Source organism: Phodopus roborovskii, unplaced genomic scaffold (assembly GCF_943737965.1).
Source record: "Phodopus roborovskii unplaced genomic scaffold, PHOROB, whole genome shotgun sequence".
Lineage (NCBI taxonomy): Eukaryota > Metazoa > Chordata > Mammalia > Rodentia > Cricetidae > Phodopus > Phodopus roborovskii.
In genome coordinates this window covers 5,399,144-5,414,552 of record NW_026126418.1, presented here as the reverse complement: position 1 = coordinate 5,414,552, position 15,409 = coordinate 5,399,144, and positions in this window count along the sequence as shown.

Here is a 15,409-nt window from a genome sequence, read left to right as displayed (position 1 = left end):
CCTTATTATAAGGAAAATAAATAGTGATTATTATAAACAGTAAAAGAAAAAAAAAATATCTCCTTGGCACCAAAAAGTTCCTAGCATAGAAGTACTTTCTATATTTCTCCTGTTAACTTGGGTACAACAATTTAGCACTGTAATATTTTGAATCAAGTTATGAGCAAGCCATTCTCAGAAATCAAACCCAAAAGTGGTTTGACATTAGCTTTGGAAAGGAACTGGTGGCTGATTGACTAATGAGAACAGTCTGGGCTGAGGCTAAGGCTAGTAGGCATAGATGATCCAGCTGTGGTCACCTGGTTTTTCAGAGCAAACCAAGAGTTGATCTCCAATCTTAGTATTTGTTACCAAAATACCCCAACACAGAGATATGGAGAAGATACCAACATCATTAACATAATGTAAAGAGTCAGATAGTTGCTCAATATTTCCAGGTTTGACCAGATGCCTGTTTTACTGCCTGGGCTTGTTTGTTAGTCAATGACCTTGGGGCTCTTCTACAAAACAGGGCAATTCAAGTAGATCAATTAAATGTGAAGACATCAAAATATTGTTCTGAAGAAATACAGTAAAATCAAATTATTCAATCACTCACCACAAGTTCCACCATGCCATGCTTATCTGTGTTTTTCTTTGTGGCAAATGTTATTGTATCTCCAAATAACCTTTTCTTGGTGGGAGAGCTAGTTGAAGTGGTGGAATTGGTTAACTGTTAGAAAGTGCTTATGAGGTCAATGTCTTACAGGAATACGGCACAGATAAAAGGATCATCTGATACCATGGAGAGCCTCTTCAAGAAGGTAGCTGGAGAGATGCATGGATGATCTGAGGTTCTATGGGAAATTGTTGTCCTCTTTGAGATTCTTTGTATATGAGTACGAATCCAGTACATGGAGCAGAACTTCAGCAACTAGCACAAACTAAGCCACAGATTTTACCATGCTACACACATGTAATAGTCAAACAACAATGTTAAAAGAAAGTAAGTTTTTAAAAAGAAGATATCCTTAATCTGGAATAAACTACAAAGGAGTCTATATTGAATTATTAGTTCAGAATTTTCATTTAGTCGTTCTAGTGGGCTTTTCTTCAAAGCAATTCTCAAATTTTAGCTCTTCAGCAACGATAGCTCTGGAGTTTGGTGTCTTTATCTTAAATGTGAGATTAATATAGTTTCTTTATGATGAGAACATGGTAAGGAGAAAGAGAATGTCTCAAGTCTATAATGAATACAAACTAAACATCATTCCACACATGAATACCAACTAAACTTTATCCTACAGGCATTCTGTCCTAACACTCTTTTGCATGAAATAGTAGGAAGAATAGTTTTCTGGACATAAAAATAAATAATAATAACAAAAGCTGCCATCTGCATGATTCCTAGGGGCAAGGCTTTATTCTAGCCACTTTGAATTAATTCCTAATCCATTTAAACCACCCACTGTTAAGACTTTCATATTGCAACCAGGAAAACTGAAGTCCAGCCTGCTAGACAATGGACCCAGGACTGGAACCTAAGCAGTGACTGCCAGATCATTAACCACAGGGCTATGTTGCAGACAAGACATTAGCACAGTGTTGTTAATCACTGACTTCCAATAATCAATACATATCACTCAACAAATCATGATAGGTATAGCTACTTAATATTTGATTAGCTGAATATTTATATTTTGTGACTATAAAACACTGCATTGATGATTCCCTAGCATTGCTATATCTACAGTCCTTTTGGCTATAAAGAGTACTAACTATCCAAAGAAATGCTCACTATGACATTCATAATTAGATAATATCATGCATACTTGCTAGCTATGGAAATTCAAGTACTTTTTTTGGTAAATATATGAAAATACCATGAGAGTATTGTATATGCAAATTTTGCTTAATTCTATTTTGTTATATACTATCTATACATTATAAATTCACAAATATATTTTGGCTCACAGAGTTATAAACATGAAACCAAACACATGGGACTTTAGAGGGCTGTTGGTGGGTATTTTCAAAGGAAATTAATTTTAGCCTTTGTATTATCTATGTCCCAACTTCTGTAGAAGGCAAGAATCTCTTTGATATATTACATGCATATCAGTCATGAACAGAAGAGTGGCAAGAGCCAATGGCAACCTCTTCCCATTGTTTGTAGAGGGTACTTACTTAATTGTCACTGTGTACCAGGAACCATGTTAAGTACAGAGCATGGATAATCTCATTTAATACTCACAAAAGGCCTGTCATACTGCTACATTGAAAAACCATCTTCCTTTTTACAGATTAGCGGAGGGAGGCATGAAGTGGTTGCATAGATTATTGAAGTGGCACAGGTGAGATTCAAGTGCAGGTGGTACAGAGCCCTAGGAAATGAGCCTCCACCCACTCGACCAGCTCCCCACCCTACTTTTTAAACAACACATGCTGGATTCTCTAAAATTTAGTTAAGGAGACACATGTGTTGACTCTCCAGGTCTCAACACCCTTCACTGTATTACCAAAGGCTACAATACTCTATGTGAAGATTGTGTGTCAAGATAATGAGAGGAGCCATCCCTGAAAGTTTCTTATTCTGTAGGCACATACTTTATCTTTAACTCTTTTCTGAACGCTCTAAGGTGGATAATTATTAGCATTGTTTCATAGGGAAGAAAATGGAGACTTAACAGGACTAGGTAACTTGCCCAGGGTCACAGAGATCCTTATACAGGAGGGAGGCAAAACCAGAGCATAGAGTGAATGATCATTGTGCCACACAACCCTCTGACTGAGGGGAACTAGCTCTCTGCAAGAATATGTACTCTTAGTAGCATTGGGGAATACAAAAGGCTTTGACTTTATCAAGTTAACAGATCAATGTTAACCTGATCTCCATCTGCCTGTCTCCTGGTCTGTCTGTTAGCTGGAGCCATAGGTGGTGTGGGGGTATGTGTGGAGGGGCTTAAGAAGCTTATCATAAAAATTATAAATTGCTTTGGTCTTCCTAAAATAAAAGGCACAAGGTAAACTGGCTGATTATGGCCTTGGCCCTAGTTCAAGCCATCAATTTGCTTAAAGCCCTGGAAGTTGCCACGCAGTGATTAGCTGGCTTCGTTTATGCTGTCCTATAAGGCTGGGTTGCTTTCTTCTCAAAAGAGACATGAATCAGGGCTGGGAATGCAGTTCAGTTCTAAAGTGCTACCTACTATGTTCAAAGTCCTGGACTTGATCAACACTACAAAAGTCAAAACAAAACCACCATGGGCAGAGAAATGGGAAATTGTTCTTCCATTATCAACAGAAGAGTCTGTCTGGTTACAAAAGCCAGAACACAAAAGCCCCTCTTTATTCATTACCCATTTCTTCTGTTCATCAATAAGTATTCTACCTATAGACCACCCATACCTTTCCACTGAGTATTATCTTATCACAAAAGACCCCATTGTGTCTTGCCTATGGGTTGACTCGAGTTGCATGCTTTAGTTTTGCTTTTAGAATTTTAGAACCCCACAGTTGTAGGCAAGCTAGGATAGTTGGCCATCCCAGGGCCTAGTGTTTCCTTAGTAACATCCTAACATTTCTCCAAGCTCTCATCTTTGCTGTTTTTACTTTTAACCCAATAGTCCACCAAACATATTTTTTAAAAAAAAAATAATCATAGATTATGTGTCAGTTGATGTCTTTAAAATCCTGCCCCTAGATGGAAATTCAAACTGAATGGCTTCCAGATTCTACATGAAGTGGGCCTTTGCATGTCTCTAATCTCTTCACTCACTTTCTACTCCTTTTCCAATGTGCCGTCAGTGTCAGGCTCTTCCTCCCATAGGGAACTCTCTTCTGACTCTTCACTTTGCCTGGAATGACCTTCCTCCACCCCTTCACATCTAGACACTAGTGACCATGCACATGTATGATTCTTTAATGTCCACCTCTGAGGACTGAAGCTCGTTGACTCCTTAGTTATCATTTAATCACTAGTGTCCAACATAGGAGCTGACACCCAATAAAGCCCCATGAAATATTTCCTGAATGAATCACTGACTGTATGAAAGTGAGGATGAAGGGATATAAACTTGCTCATGAAATCACTATTCTAGTTCCATGATCTGAAAAGGTGGGTTGCCAGGATTCAAGAAGCAAAGCCCACAGAGTTGGATGAGCAGCAAGAGGCTTAAAGTACATAGCACTTCATAGGTCATGACAATGCGTTGGGACTTTTTCCAGAGGACAATAGGAATCTATGAGAGAGATTTTGACTTAGTGGGTGGCATACATCTATATTTACAGTCTGGAAAAGTGAGGTTGGAAAGATAAATAGGGTCCCACTTGGCAAATGGTACCTTCAACCCTGAGCTGAGGCAGGAATTAGGGTGTGTGTTTGCAATGTGTCTTGTAGAGCCAACAGGGTATTATTGCTCCCTTGGTCAACTTTTTGGAAACAATCAGCCAATTATGAATCAAAGGCCTGTATAGCTGCTCATAACTAATTGTATTTTTAAAATGTGTTTAATCACAAGCTAGAGATTATATTAAGGCCTTAATTGATGTCAGGACTGGCTTCAAATGGGAATAAGTCAGCAGTGCCATTTGTCCAGAGCTGAGTTTTATGGCATATATCACTATACTCACACTGGGAGAAGCACACTTCTGCTCACTCTGAGCACTTGCAACCAGAGTTCGTGACATCAAGGGAACTTGAAAAGGTGACTTCAAGGAGCGAACAAGTGTTAACTATAGTAAATATGGAAGAATTGGAATGCCACCATAGAAACAACATTGGAATAGAGATAAAAGCTACCTAGGTCAGGGCACCAGAGTTAGGATCAAATAGCTCCAGATTTTCAGAAAAAAGATAGCCATGCAGGTGGCACAAATTCTCTGATACTTATTGTCCTTACCTGTAAAATGAAAAGGTTGTTTTATGATCTGGTTGCACACCATCTCTTTCTTTGTGCTTTTGAAAATGTAATTCATAGAGCAAGATATCAGTCTTTTCAGTTTTCAAGTCTGAATTCCTCCATGCTGCATATCATAATGTCTTTAACATACTGTGTGACTAACAATTATCCCCTGGAGTTTAATTCAGGGTTCTACAAGTCTATAATTATACAAATACTGCCCAAATTGAGGAGTAGAAATCCTATACGGTTTAAGAAGTTTGTAAACTCCAATGAACCTGTTAGCATGGTTTCCATCTGAATTATGGAGTCTTCTTTGAGGACACCTGAAGTGTAGAGCTCCTTTTCCAACCAGGCAGAGCTGAGAGTTTCCTTCTGGGACTCGACAGGATGATCTGTTGTCTTTGTTGTCACTCAAACCATATTATATTGAACATACATCGATGTATCTGACTATACTGCTACGTTGTAGCTTCAGTGAGGAGGGCTTGGCTTGGTATGTTACAAGCATCCAGTGCACATGGTTTGGATGATTCCTACCTGACCTGATGGTTGACATTAGCTTAGTGACCTACAAACCTATAGGATAATTGATTTTAGAGACTGAAAGTTATGCCTTAATCAAGAGAACACTCAAAAGAGGAATTTCATCCTCTTTTCTGTATCTTTGCTGAGTGTCACGCTTTCTTTGTTCCAGTCCAGTTCCAAAACTCATATGGTATCTATGGGTTTCCCTTTGAAACTTGCTCCTCACTTCCCTAAAGGCACTGCTACTGAAATACATTGTTTTCAAAATCTGTCTAATTTAAAAACAGCACCCTGAACCCAAGTAGCCACTAAGATGCTTGAAGTCCATCCCTGTAATGATTTATTTGTTGTGGCTTTTCTCTTCTCACTGTCCTGGCCCAGATTCATGCCTGTGATTAATATTTTATACTGTGGAAAACTTCAAATGTACATAAGTAAACAGAATAACAAAATGAACTCTTACTCAGCTTCTAGAATTACTAATATCATAACACGCTTCATCCCTTGTGAAACTCCAGAAAGTTTTTTTTTCATACACCAGCAGTTCACTTCTTAATTCTGTTGAATAATACTCCACCATATTAACAACCCACAATCTGCTTTTCCATTTTCCTACTGACAAAAATTTATGTAGGGTTGATTGTATATGCAGCCCCCCTCTTAGTACTGTATGATGTTCTGATTTCTATTTGATAAACCCCAAAAGCATAATTATTGTACCACAGAATGAGTTTGCATCTGGATTGATGCATAATCTTCTGGTCTTCTTTTTCTTTTGTATCAGCTTCCAAAATCTGAGCACCTACCATGTTGTGTCAAAGAAAAATACTGTTCATATCAAAAATCTATCTTGGAAGCTCCAGTGATCTCCTGTTGTCTATGAAATGGAGCCAACCCTGTCTGACTTGGCATTCCTGATCACCTATCATTTAACATTAATGTTAATTGCCCATGTTAACATCCTAACTCTGTATATCCTGGGAGCTGGTCATTCAGCCTCTTTGACCTTAAGACCTCTGCCTACAGAGCGCCATCTAACTCAATTCTATGACCGATGGCAGCACATTGGTCCCTGTGGCACTTGTTGTGATCTCAAAGGTAGGCAGCTGAGATGGTGCACATCTCACATCTCTAAATAAAGATACACGGGAACACCTGTGAAGTCTCTTGCCCTCATTCTAGCCTTCCAGAAAGAAGGAGTCTAACCCCTTTCTTTGGATGTTGAATTTCTTTTGTGAATTTGCCATATTCACTGGGTTTAGAAATTGCATGTGGCTTATGCCATGGACAGCCTGTGACAGGAGCATAGATGTGACAACGGCAAGAGCACAGATACAGATGGGTTGTTTGAAGTTTCTAGTCTCCTGTCATTTGGTGCATACCCTTGGGCCAGCTCAAGCCTGGGTCTCTGCTGCCTCTTTTAGACATTAGAGAGTTGATCTACAGCAATGTATGTGCCTAAATACACAAATTTGCCTAAGGTTGGATTCTCCATGGGTTCTAGAATATCCATCTAGAACATAGTGGTTTCAACTGTGTGCCAGAATCAAGATATACTTTTCTACAGAGGAATTATAATTTCTGGCCCTAACTTAAAGGGACTTCATTAATTCTTTGGCTCTACTTGCTCACCTGTAAAATATGAGTGATAAAATGTTTATCCCATAGACTTTAAGAAAATAAATAAAACAATAAGTTCAAAACATTCAGATTAATATCTGGTGTGCTAGAAGAACACAGTGAATATTATAATGTCATCCCCATGAATACTATTATCTAAATTCTGGGGGACTCAAAAGAATTGAGAGACATGTGAATCCCACACTGTGCTGTGCAAATGTTTTAACTTCCTCACACTGAAAAACATGATTAAAATGAAGCTGTCTATGAATGTATAGACTTTGTTCTGTTTTCCTAGAAATGGGAATTTTAAGGTAAAAAGTTCATCTCTTTCATTCTCCCAGCAGGTAGGTCCCACCCATGAAGTTCTCTACAGGTGACAGCAGTGGGCATTTCTTACCATGTGGGGAAGAAGGGATTGAACCAGCAATGTCTTGGGACTCTGGAGCCGACACTGTTGTGAATGTCCTTCATGACAAGTGAAGAAGAGAATCGAGAAGCCAAGAAAGGATACGAACAAAAGCAGGGATTGTTCAAGAAATGGACCCTTTTCAGAAGCCTTCAAAGCCACCCTTTCACAAAGTCTGGCAGGGATACAGTATCGAGCCTGGGTAGGAGCCAAGCATGGCTTTAATTTATTATTGCCAAATTGTTTGTTGTCTTTATTTGCCAAGACTTACTAATTGAACTTTTGTTGGTCTGGCTGCCCCTCCAGAGAATCAGCCTTTGTCACCTGCTCTCCAAGTCTTTCTGTAAGATGTGCTAAAAAGTGACCCTTCGCAAGTAGTTAATTTCCCCTCCAGGTTCAGGTTCTCTACCCCCCTCCCCACGCAAGCATTTTATCGCTTTTGTATTTTATTTTTTTCTCAGTTTCTCACCAGTAAGTATTTAGGCAGAGTCAGAATGAAATTCATTGACCCAAGCAAGATTCTTGCTTGAGTGGCAGAAAAACCTTCCAAAAGAATTGCATGGAGGTTCACTACCTCAACCTTCCCATCATGCTTCAGCAACAGATAATCACCCTCAGCTTCTGCTGTGCCAAGAAGGGAAGCTCTAGAGCAGCAGTTCAAACCATGATCCAAGAAAACCAGAGTTGGAATTTGTCTAAAAATGCACCTTCTTGGGCCTTGCTCCAGAGCTACCAAAGCAGTGATGTGTTTCACCAAGGCTTCTGGGTGGTTCTAATGAGTACAAAGATTCCGTGTCGCTGTTTTTCAATCTTAGCTCAGTTTGTATGTTGGAGTGGATGAGTCTTTGTGATGGGGGGCTCTGTACACTGTGTGATGTTCAACAGCATCTTTGACTTGCATCCCTAGATACCAGTAGCTTTCCTTCCATATCCCAATGTGAAAACCAAAATGTCTCCAGTCATCACCAAATGTCTCAGGTTAAAGGAAAAGTTCCCTTGCTAAATTAATGAGCCAAGTACACATTATTTCTCCATTCTCTGGGTTTTTGTCTGAGCCATATTGACAAACAACTGACAGATCCTCCAAGTGACTCCTTAGCCAGTGATAATAGAGTCCAGGAAAATGGACCAAAAAGGCAGCTTCCTATAAACACATAGCGTTTTTGATCTCAATAAATCTTTCTTTTGAACCCAGCCTCAGGCAAGTGCACATTGCTTTTGTTTTTAGAGCTAGCTCATTTGCTAGATTGCTTGACATATTCAAATCAAAACAAAAACCATAGAAGTATGGCCTCCTATCATTTTATTTCCTTGCTATCTGCAGGGAAGAGATGGGGGCACTGAGCCCATGGTGGGTGCTTGTAACATGCTGAGATGGGAAAGCTGCTCCTGTTAGCTGGATCTCTCACCAGCATAGAAGGTTTCTCTGAGCATTTCCTTCTGTGAAATGTTTCTACTGGTTGTTTTCATTACATTTGAATTTGTAGGGCACCCAAGCCAGGCGGTCAGCTTCCAGACATCATTACCTGTGGTGATATTTTGTTTATGATATAACAAATAAAGCTTGCCTGAAGATCGGAGTGCAAAGCTAGCCACACTAGCTAGCCCCAGAGGCCAGGAAGTGGTAGTGCACATCTTTAATTACAACGCTTGGCAGGCAGAGGCATAGAGATCTCTGTTAGTTCAAGGCCACTTTGAGCTACACAAAATTGATCCAGTCTAAAAGAAAAAGAGAGCTCACACAAAGGTGACCTCAGCACTTGGGATCCCATGCCTTTAATCCCAGCACTAGAGAGAAATATAAGGCAGGAGGAGACAGGAGCTCAGTGCAGTCTGAGGAGCAATTCAGTCTCGAGCAATCGAGGTTTGGTGGATCACCCCTTCAGTCTGAGCATTAGTAGAGGTGAGAATGCTCTAGTGGCTGGCTGCTTTGCTTCTCTGATCTTGGGGTTTAACTCTAATATCTGTTTCTGGGATTTTGTTTTTTGTGCTACAATTACTCTCGCTGTATTTTGACCATTGCACTCTCTTCAGGAAGTTGAACTATGCAAAGGTCAATTTGCATAAACTCAACCAAATCTAAAGGTAACTGGCCATATCAACACAAATGCAAAGACACAATTCACTTAATTATTGGGTTGTAATTTATTGAGCACCTACTTTGTACCAGCACCATGCTGGATCAGAAGAATATGAAGGAACCAGGCAGTCTTTGTTCCAAGGAGCTTATCTTCAGAAGAACGTAGGAGCCATTTCCAGTGGGATGAAAAACCCCTGTTAGAAGAGCAAACCACCATCACTGTGGGACTATGTTTCATGGAAATCTCTGTGTGTTTGGCACATTCTAAAGACTTAGTATTTGTTGAGTGACTCTTACCAGAAAATCATCATGTTGTACAATTAAAAAAATTTCAGCCAATGTAAATGATATTTTCATTTTTTTAAATGAAAAAACTAGAGGGAAGAGTGGAAAAGCTACTGCAGACAGAGAAAGTAGATGTAAGGAATAGAGAGATGGGAATATGAGCAATAGCTCTGAATGGGATTTAGGAAGATCTGAGACTTGTTAGAAGAAATGTTTACCTGCTTGTCTGTTGCTGTATTAAAACTAGATTTCCAAAATTGTTTAATTTTTATTACAATTTTGTGCTTAAGGAATGTGGAAGGGGTTGGCTGGGTTGGTTCATCTCTCATTCATCTGGTGTCAACTGGTGTCCTGGGGCTGAACATTCATTTTCAAGATGGCTTCTTCATGGATAACTCTGATGCCTTGGTATTCTTTGTCTTCTCTCCCTCACCAGAATTTGCTCTCTAGGACTTTCCCACATGACTTAAATTTTCTATAATATGAAGATAATTGGACTTCTTATATGACACCCAGTAGCCCTAGAGCACATATTTCAAAGAGAATATTCCAAGGGGCCCAGGTAGAAGTTAACAAGCTTCTTACATTCTAGAAATGCAAGACTTTGAACATCTTCTGGATCTTAATAATCAAGAGGGTAACCACAGCTAGCCCAGATCTGGAAAGACAGGAGAAATAACAATTTCCATTACTAGAAGAATGGTTTCTAAACAGAAGGAATGAAGGGACTTAATGGCAACTGCCTTGGTCAAGTCAGTTCCACGGGTTGAGAAAGTAGAATCAAGATAGAAGGACTTGGGGTAGCAAGCTTAGGAGTTAGCACAATTCCCTGGATTCTGAGAGAAGGTGAGAGAAGGTTTAATCCCAGGGGTGAGAGCAATGGGGTTATTCTACTGAGTTCACTTTAGAGTTGCCGAGATGCATCTCCGACAGCTGTGGGGAGTGTAAGAAGATAGAATGACAGGGGAGACAAGGAGGCAAGCGATGGGGATGTTCTATGGTCCGAAAGAGAGAACATTCCAGAAGATGCTGAAGATGCTGAAGGCTGGAAAATGGAAGGAGGCACTATGAGGAGAGATGAGGAGGAAAATTCGGATGCCGGAAGGTTCCAGAAGCCTCTCCCAATGCAATCATTTTTCATTTCAGAGAGAAGAAGAAAGGCCTTATTTCTTTTCTGGGCACTTGATGGGGGTGGAGCAAAAGGCAGCTGGCAACTAAGTTTGACCTCTGAGGCTTAATAGCCACACTTCTTCAGGTTTGTTAGGAGAACCCCTGAGGAAAACAAACAGGATTGGTGTGAAGACCATTCTAAAAGGCTCCCAGGACAAAGCCTCCATTTGGCAGCTGTTGCTCAGAGCTGAGTGAAAGAAACAAAAGAGTTTGTTGAGCAAACATGAAAGGAACCTAATTGATGCAATTAAGGTGAAACTAAATAAAGGAAGGTTTTTAGCCCCTATGTTCATGGAAAACTTTTCACAGGGGTGTCACTGGGTAGCATTTGGTGCTTTTAAGTAAAGGGAAGCACAGGGTGTGGGAAATTGGACTATTTGAGCCATTCGAGTAGGTCAGCTGTGATGATGTGGAAGACATTGGGCAATTATTGGGCCCTAGCTGCCTAGCCTTGGGTTGGGCACAATGGAGAATTGGATATGATGGAGGTCAACAGCAGACACTTGGGAAGAAAAGCAACAAGATTCCAAGCTCCCAATACCCTGCCGTTCTGTTTCGTTCTCCTCATTTTAATGTCTGAGATGGCCTGGTTCATTATAGGGTAAGTGGTACTGCTCATCCCTCCCATTCCAACACCCAACACCCACCCCTCACCCCCCCACACATACACTCATGTTCACACCCATAATCGAACCAAGCTACATGCTATTATCTGAGTCTCCTTGGAGTAAAGCTTCTGAAGTGTCTCTATATTGAGAAATCCCTAAAACATAAAACAAACATATGTATAGGTGTTCCCAAGCACTTCCCAGACATCTCAGAATTGAAAAGTAATGTCTGAAACCAACCTGAATGTGAATGTTTATTTAACAAGCAATTTGTTCATGTTTAAAGTAATGGGTAAGAGCAAAACTTCCTTCCAGCCTGGTATCTAACTATGTCTGCTTTGGAAAGAGGCATGCATAGTGGAAGAAAAGGAGTCTTGAAACATCCTAGTTTATATGGCAGAATCCACATAGTACTGGGGAACCACAAACCAACCAATAAGACATTGGTTCGTGGCTTGCAATATCGGCTCAGAAGAGAGAGAGAGAGGGTAAAGCCTATTTAACACAAAGAACAGAACTTCTTTTATTGTTTTCTACTGTGCCCTGAGGTCTGCAAACTTCTGAAGACACAAACAAGATCTGGAGCCTTCCTTCTTATCAAAATGTCTTTATAGGCCACCGATTTACATCTTCAGCCTTCATAAGCAGAATACGTCATCATTGCCTATCTGGAAGTTCTCCATCTGCTTACTTAGAAGCTCTTTGGTGACAGCATGCAGTGGAGTTCAAGGCCAAGAGAGGTGTGAGCATCAGAAAGTGCTAGGGATTGAGCCTCTGCCTTATCTTCAAGCTATCATGTAAAGAAAGTTCCATTTTCTGAATTTGAACTTTAAAACCCCAGAATACATCTTTCTACTTTGTTAAAGTTCAATAACTAAAATTTTTGAGTGTTAAATATATGTTTGATACTTTCTTAAACTCTACATGTATAAATTAATTTCATTCATTATTTCAGAAATATCTCTTGACTGGGGGGCGTTAAACAACAAAGAAAGTCTCTATAAAGAAATAAAACCATAAATATTTGGGGTGAACAAGCAAAGCTGCCATACTGGACATGCCTGCCATGGAAACTAGAGTTAAAAGGACAGGGCAAAGAGAACCTTTGGAAGGCACAGTGAGGGGGACATATACATTAATTTGTATCAACATGCAATGCTGTTTAAGATCAGTAAAAATGCAGGCACCAGTCTGAGGTTAGGCAGACTTATTGAAGCATCATCTACATCAGGTTGTAATTGGTTTTGTACAGTGGCATACCTCAGTAAAATATAAAGGGATAGTTCTTGCTGTCAAACATAGGTGGACATGATTCCTTCCTTCATAAACTGTTGACCTTAATATAATCCTCTTAGGTGACTCCATATTGACTATGACAGTGATCATGGAAACTGGGTGTTGTTCTAAATCCCAGAGATGCAGTCAAGAGCAGAGTCTCCTGAACTCTTTGTGGACTTATCCTCCTTTATGTTTGTCAGTTAACAGACACACAATAATATTAGGTCAAATGTTAGAAGGCAGAGTCAATACAGCTGAGACAAATAAAGCAGGTGTATGGACAGAGGTGTGGGACCTGGAAAGGTGCTGCAGCCTTCAGTCAGGCATTCAGTGAGCACTTCCCTACCAAAGCTTGGAAAATACAAAGACCAAACCCAGCTAATGTTTCTGTTAGCTTTAATACTGAAGCTTGAGCCAATGCTCTAACCACTAGCTTTGAAGGATGATTGAGCTAGGGCTAGCTCTAAACAAGCCAGGCAAGAAGTCATCCCATAGTCGCTGGCACTTCTCAGTGGTGGGTGTTAGAGTAGTTGGTTTTTCCTACTGAGGAAGTGGAGGTGTTCCTCAGAGAGTGTTTGTGTTGTCAGCTTTGAGAAGGACCTTGTCTAGACCCTTCACCCTTAGATAGGTCACAGGATACTCTTTTTGTCCTGTAATTACCCTGATCCTGAGTATTGTATTTTCTCTCCAGTAGAACTAATTGATACACTCCTATTTAGTCTTTGCTTGTGTAGAAAAACAGTAAGGAGTGAAGTGACCAGAAGTCCCAGGTGCACTTGAGGATCCCATTCTCCATACTAGGAACCAGGAAACACTCATGCCTTTACTTCTACCACTTTAGCCTGGGATGCTTTTTTCTAAGGCTTTCCTCTTCCTTCTCCTCCTCCTCCCCCTCTTTCACCTCTTCCTCTTCTGACTCCCATCCCCCCCCTCCTTTGTCCTCTTCCTCCCACTCCCCTCCCTCCTGCCTTTCTTCTCCTCCCCCTCTTCCTTTTTGAACCAAGTTCTTACCTTGTAGTCTAGGTACCCGGGCTTGCCTCAAACTTGTGGCAGTCTTCTTGTCTGAGCCTCTTAAGTGCTAAAGTTATAGATGCACATGACCATACCCAGCATTCTCCAACTCCACTCAAGCTCCTTCCTCTGGTCTCATGGCTCCATCTTCTCCACTTCACTAGCCTGCCCTAAGTCAAACAGCCATGAAAGGTGTGATATCATTTAGCCATGGATAGCTTAAATTTCAATCCAAGAGTCCTTCTCTCTGGGAGTTAATTGAATGGTAGCATTTATTTCTAACTTAAAGGAATTTCAAGGATCAAAAAGTTACATACCAAGTGGAAAAGTTATTTGGAATAAATTACTCTTGGAAACATCTTTCATTAAGGAGATCCCATCGATCCTTCTCCTCCTCCTTCTTCCTTCTTCCTCTTCCTCTCCTCCTCCCTCTTCCTTTTATTTTTATCTGTGTGATTATATGCTACATGCATGTGGGTGCCCTCTAAAGTCTGAAGCCAGAAGAAGTCACTTGATCACCTGGAGCTATATTCCCAGGCAGTTGCTAGTCAAGTAATGTAGGAGCTGGGGACCAAACTTAGGTACTCTGGGAGAGCAGCAAGTGCTCTTGACCATTAAGCCACCTCTTTAGCCCCATAGCTTCTCTTCTTCAAATGTATAGTGAGATGCTTCCCCTTAGAGACCCATGCAATGATCCTCATGTCCCTTCAGACTTTGTGTGTAGGACAGAGCAGATTAGAGATGTTGGAAGGACCTTGTTTATAAAGGGACTAAAGAGTGCTTGTCAAAATCATTTCCACAGTTTCTTCTATCATCGTGTGTTGGGGTCAAGTGCAATCCTTTTTAGTCTATTTGTCAATATGCACTAAAATAGTTTTTATCTATTCAAACCTTTAAAACATTTATTTGGTAATAATAACGTTGTTGTAAGGTTTCCACAAGTCTGTCTTGAAATAGGAGCCCAAAGCATAGGTTTGGAAGGAGAAATGCCGACATGGTAGTGGACTGGTGACCAGAGTCCAGCATTTGTTTTTTTTTTTCAGAATACCTCCATTGTCTAGCTATGGAACCCATTCCTGAATGCACCTATGTGAAGGCGCTAAGCAGAAGCACAGAGACAAAAAGATGCCCTGAATCCTGATGCGCCCAGTTCAAAGCAGATGAATCAGAAGGGGTTGGAGGAATGCTGTCTCCACCCCAAGGCATTACCATCTTTTTATTGCTCTCCAGACTTTATTGTTACTGCTGAGCACTGTAGCTTATTTGGCTACTTCCCTGGGTAGGGCAGATATTTCAACAGATGTAAGCTATGCCAAATATCACCTACAGGGAAGGAGATTATACAGGAAAGAACATCTGAGAGGAATTAACAAAAACAAACAAAATAGTACGTCAGAAAGGAGAGCACCACCGGGGAGCTCATTTGTTTGCAGGGGAAATAAATCAAGTGGCACTCTCAAAGTTTCAGAATCCTTCTCCGGCACTAATGTCGGCTCAATTTTATATCTTAAAAGTGTATGAACAGAGAACTAATTGCTGTGGG